The sequence below is a fragment of the Cryptomeria japonica genome, chromosome 6 (genome assembly GCF_030272615.1).
Source record: "Cryptomeria japonica chromosome 6, Sugi_1.0, whole genome shotgun sequence".
In the NCBI taxonomy this organism is placed as follows: Eukaryota; Viridiplantae; Streptophyta; class Pinopsida; order Cupressales; family Cupressaceae; genus Cryptomeria; species Cryptomeria japonica.
Genome location: NC_081410.1, coordinates 176,602,283 through 176,608,552, shown reverse-complemented (window position 1 = coordinate 176,608,552; position 6,270 = coordinate 176,602,283). Strand labels below are relative to the sequence as shown.

Sequence of the window (6,270 nt, the reverse complement as noted above, 5' to 3'; positions counted from 1 at the left end):
TTTAACGAATTCCGATATAAATGATATGCATGCTTAATGAATTAATTGTTATCTCATAGAGCTTATTAAATGTAGGCTTTTGATCTCTCAAGTTCAAAATATTTATGCATCGAAGGTAAGTATTTGAATCTTTAATAATCCATCAAAGGTTTGAGACTATGTTTGCATGCATAAATAAGTTTTATTGAAGAATTTGATTAATTAAAACCATAAAAGTTCTACTAGACTCATGTTTCTTTGTATCTAGAATTATATGTTAGTGAAAATGAAAGATCATATATCCATCTATTATATATAGATTTTTTTATACTATATATAAACTGTTGCTAGTTTTTATGTTTAGGAATGTGCAAGAATGAGCAAGGTAAAAATTCCAATGAAAAGAATAGAGAACTCAAAGTACAAGCAAATATGATTTTCCAAAAGGAGGATGTGTGTTGATAAGGCCAGTGAAGTATCGATATTATGTGAGGCACATATTGCAATCATAGTCTTTTCTCAAGCAAGTAAGGCATTCACACTTGGGAGTCCTAACATTGACTTTGTGGTAAAAAAATATCAAAATTTATTTTGGTTCATGTAAATGATAAAAAAGTTCAAAAATATTCGAGATTAGAACAAGAATAAAAATTCCTAGTGGGGGAGATAGATGCAGAAAAGAAACATGATGAGATCAAAAGCCTAGAAAGAAACAAACACACTGATGCATGGTGGAGAAGAGATATTGACTAACATTTACAACTACATTAAGTGAGAGAGTTTCGTGACAAACTAAATGAATTCAAGGAAATGATAAGTTAGGTTTTGGAAGAGAACGAACCAATGAAATTTCGTAGCAAGGTCCTACATGAAATAGACGCTCAATAAATATCTCAAGGAGAATCTTGTCAACCAGTTATTGTTAGGAATCCCACATATACTGAGAGGGGGGGGTGAATCAGTATCTAACCGGTGATTAGATTTTCTTAACTCAAAACGTGCAGAACATATTATAACAGTGTACCGGTATGCAAGAAATAATGCAATAAACAGAATCAAGAACATCCACATGAAAAGCACACCATAACACAAGGATTTAACGAGGAAACCCGATGTGGGAAAAACCTCGGTGGGATTTGTGACCCACAATATTCACTCACTGGCCAATAAGAGAATATTACTTACAATAGGGGCCTGCACATGCAAGAAGGCCAACTGCCTAGAGCTCACTGCTCAATGGGAAGTCTCACTGACTTACAATGTGGATTATACAAATCTAATATCTTGTACTGCTTTACAATAGCATCTATAATGCTAGATCTAGTACCGGTTGCTGCTCTACTTCTCACATAAACCTTTTAACCTATATTTTGCATAATAGGTCTGCCTAATATTTTTTACTTATTGCTTCCCTATCTTCTACAAAATGTCTACAATGATCTCTTTTATGTATAGGAGTCATTTTACAATTTGCCAAGTCGGCTTACAAAGTTTTTACAATAATATAACAAAATCCTATCGGCCTCTGTGCTGGTATACTTCCTTTCTTTGTGTCGGTGTCGGTGTCCTGAGTGTCGGTGTAGAGTGTGATCTATTGATGTCAGTGCACTAACTTGTCGGTGTAATGCCTTGCTGGTGCCATAGGATTGCAAGGTTGCCATCAATGACAAAACCTTCAATCACCTACAATGTCTCATTGGAGTGTGCATATGCCAACAATCTCCCCCTTTGGCATTGATGGCAACACTCATGAGAAATTTCAAAAGTGTATAAAAAATGTGAAGTCCAAAAATGTTACCAAAAATGTGTGTGCTCCCCCTGAGCATATGAATCCTGTGATGTTGAATTTTCTCATCCCACTACTCCCCCTTTGGCATCAATGACAAAGGTTGTCAAGATGTCAGTAGAGTTTGTAGTTTCAACCTTGTAACTAGGTAGTTACAATTTGAAATAGATCCGCCAAAATCAAGTTTATACTCTCCATAAACTTTTTGCTATCTCTTATTGTTGTCTCTGTTCTCTTAACTGTACTGGTGAGATGCTGCAAATGCTCTGTCGGTGTTTTCTATCCCTGTATTAGTGCCTCAGATACTTCCTTCCACAGTGATGCTAGATAGTCCAATCTTGGACTCAGTTTTAATCTTAGATGTTTTGCCTTATTCACTATTCTCTCCTTTTCTCTTTCTAATTTAAATAAATCTTCCTCAAAATTTGTTATCTTCTGTTCAAAAACTGATAGTGTATCAGGTGAGTTGACAAAATTATCTGCAAGATTATTGATTTCATCTTGTACCTTGGTCATCTTCTTATCTATATCTACAGTCAAAAGGTTTTTCTTACATGTGTCTTTGTACAGAGTTTTGTACTCTTTCAATAAATTACACAATTCCGGTAGAAGTGTGTCAAAATCTCTATTACACTTCTTTATTTGCTCATCAAAGAATTTTTGCTTTTCAATTTCTACTTTATCCTTCAGTGTCTCTTCCTTTATTTTCTCAATGCTTTCTGTGATATATTTACACAAGGTATCAAGTTGTCCTAAAGAATCTTTATTGTCTATATTACAATTAGGAGCAATTACCTTCAAAATTGGTATGGTATCATCTATTGCCTTATAAGCTTGTGAGTTGCAGTCTGTTATCTTTTTAATTGAATCTAATAGTACCTCAGTCACATTAGTTGATTTGTAGTCTGATGATGAACCTATATTCTGAGTACCGCCAGTGGAAGTAACCAAGCCTGTATTGACCTCTGGTAGGTCTATTTGTGTCTGCATTTCCTTAAGCAATGGTTTTTCTACTTCTCCAATTGTCGGTGGCATTGTTTCCTTATGAACTTGTTCCTGTTTCTGTTGTTGTTCCTGTTCAGGAGTTGTTGCCAACAGTTATGTGGGGTGAGAAACTAGATTTTAGTACCAATTTTATAATGGTATCTTGTTCCAATAATGAAGGCATGCCCTCTCATTTTCTTATGCCACATGATGTTTGTCTTCCTTTGTTTCTTGAGATTGTTGAGTTGCAAAGGGTGGTCATTCCTCTTGACAACCAACACTTACTGGCAGATGACAACGAAGGAGATTTCTAGATATGTATGTACTCAAATTAAGTTTCATTTCTTATAATAATTTAATGGGTTCTTGTTCATTATTAATGTTAATATGTTGGCTTCACATGGTTGCAACTCTTTGAAAATGGGCTCTCCCGCTCGATGCAACTTGATCGTTGTCGCTCCTTCCCCCAGCTGCTTCTCCCTCTTTTCCACTGCTCCTTTGCTTGGCATTCTGGTTGGTTGCGTGCCTGGGGTCTCTGGGGTAAAGGTGTGCACTGGTGGTGGTCACGTCCCCTCCACGGCCTCCCCTTCGTTTGCCTCTGTGGTGGCTTATGTCATTGTTGTAGCTGCTAACGGCACTACTCTGTCATCCGTTTCCCCCCCTCTTCCTTCTCATGTGGGGGTTTCTAACAACCTGGTTGGTGTTGGTTCTTCAGTGCCCTTAACGCTTGCTGATGGTTTTGCTCTCCCCTGTGTGGACTCGTCTGTTGTGGGGATTGTGACCGAGTGCCCTCCTCCACCTGTGGATTCCCTATCAGAGGGTGTTGTTGATGCTACGATCTGTGTAATGCTTCTTAGCCAGTTTCTACAGGTTCTATGATTCCGCCCAGACCTTCTATTACTGGCAAGCGCAACTTTGTTCATGTTGCCAGATTTGTTGCCCAACCCTCTAGGGGGTTTGTCCTATGCCAAATCCTCCCTTGTGGTGATTTGTGGATAGGATGTGATGGACAACATTGGGTTCTACTAGAGTTGTGCTTTAGTGTGCAGATTCTTAAGGCTCTAGCCTACACTACCAAACCTCCATAGATGGGTGAGTAACTTTTGGAAGCCCTTGCTGACTCACAATATTGAGCTTTTTCCTTGTGCAAAAGGCTTTTTCATTGCTTCGTTTACTACTTCGACTGATCATGATTTGGTTTTGGGTAAGTTGTGGGCTTGGGCAGTTCATTCTCTCTCTTGCAAACCTTGGTCAACTTCCTTCAATCCTCTCACTGAACTACTCAACGTGTGTCCAGTGTGGGTTCTCCTCCCTAATCTCCCTCTTCATTTTTGGGAGCATTCTTGCTACGAGGCTATCGACAACTCGATTGGTCATTTCTTAAAGGCTGATGATGTGACGTCTTCAATGGACCACACTACCTTTGCTCGCATCTTAGTCAATATTGACATCTCCTCGCCTCTTCTAGGAGATGTGGCTCTCATGGTTGGGGATCGACCTTGGACTCAACTGCTGGACTTTGAGGGTCTCCCCTTTTGCTATCAGAAATGTTTCTCTACAGGTCACCTCGCTTCGGATTGCTTCATTTCTCGCCATAAAGGTGTTGCTACTTGGTGGAAGGATGCTACTGTCGATCACTTGACCATCCATCTTGTTGATCCGAATCTGGATGACTTCTCTCATGAGGTTGAGGTGCCTCCTACTACTGTCGATGTTGCAGTTGATTCCACTGTGGCCCCTCCTGCCCCTGTGGGATCACCTACTATCGTCTCTGACTCGCAGCTCTTCTCTCCACCTATTGATTTCGCTCCTGATTCCACTCCTCTACAGTAGCTTGTTGTTGATCCCCTGCAACCCCCTGTTGCATCGCGTCAGCTGGCTTTTGCCTTGCAGCAGTATAATGTTGGCTCTAGTGATGGTTCCCAAGCTGGATCCTCACTGCGTGAGCATTCTTTTGATGGTACCAATGATAGTATCACCTGGACTATTGTTTGTCACAGGCGAAAGGGGAAGTCCTCCCCACCCCCCAAACCCCCTCCAGTCAAGGCTTGGGTTCCCCCCCCACCTTGCGCTAGGTTTGGTTTGTTGAAGGTCTGATAGTTATTTGTTTGGGTCTTGCTCCCATATGCTTTTGTGTTGTACTGCCTACGGGCTTTTAGTTTTTGACAGTCTATGACTATGTTTAAGGGTTGGTGCCCTAGTTAACGCTGTTTTTTTAATCAAAAACATGGTTGTAATATATTTTTTCTATTTAAATAGTTTGGTAGTCTTTTATCTATAGAATCAAGATGTAGACTTGTTTTCATAATGCAATTTTTTTATATGTAAAAAAATATATTTCTATCATATGCAATCAAATTGATTTGTATTTATGGTAGCCAAATGAGATTAGTTTTTAATGGAGTGAAATCATCAACTTGAAAAGAGAATAAATGAAGTATTACCCATTGCTCATGGATTAATTTTTTTATATCTTACTTTGAAATGAGGAATATGCATGCATAACAATAAGAGAGAAAAAATGTTGCATAGAAATTAGAGTCCCTGCCTAAGTAGCCTAAGTATTGTATTGTTGGTTAGCAACCATCTTAATTTATAATTAAAAAATGTATTTTTTTATGGTTTTATAGATGTAAAACGTGCCTAATTAAGTCGTTGAATTTTTATTAGTGATTAGTGATTAATTACCTTGCTAAGCTAGTGATTTACAAGTCTTATATGCTAAGTGCTACAATCCACCCTAACCCTTCACTTTGTATTTCAACATGTATTATACTACAAAATATTTATCAAAGAGAGATGAAAGAAATAAAATAAATTATTGTTCTTTTCGTAGCTTCTAAATTGGTAGAGAAAATATTTAAAAAATACAAAACTACGTTGATTATATGCTTAGTAGAGTAGTTTGTTTCTAATTTTGGAATTGCTCAAAATTTATCAGCAAAGAGAGGATGCAAAGCTCTATATTATGATGACAATGTCTAGGATTGTTCCATCTTTTACATAGATTTGGACTATAATTTACACATTTATTTTATTTTTAAGACAGAATCTTAACACTTGTGATAAATTAAAAGTCATCAATAGGTCCCAAACATAGTTTTAATTTGATTTATAAGAGCTAAAGTTCATAAACAAGTTTCTCAAAGGACATAATGTCTATTTGCAATGCCAATGCAACTAACAAAATATATCTCACAAAGAACCTTAAGATCTGTTTGTAATCCCGAAAATTGAAAAACTTTCATTATTTGTAAGGCTGGGCAAAATGGAAGCACAATCTTCAAAATCAATAGCCCAAAAATTTATTAGCAAAGAGAAGATGTAGAGCCCAAAATTTGTCTCACGAATATTAATCTTTTTTAACCAAAATTTGCATCATGAATGGGAAAACTAGCCTCTTATTCAAATATTAGGACACTTGAAAGTATGTGCATCACTACTATGTTTAAGAAATCCATAGATGCATATGCAACAATGGTTGCATTGCAGATAATTCCTGCCAATTGTTGATAGAAAGG

At 37.5% G+C, this 6,270-nt stretch overlaps 1 pseudogene; it reads left to right on the top strand.

Annotated features, from left to right (window-relative positions):
- Positions 1-355: 355 nt before the first annotated feature.
- Positions 356-3,063, top strand: LOC131073828 (MADS-box protein AGL71-like; annotated as a pseudogene).
- Positions 3,064-6,270: the final 3,207 nt, after the last annotated feature.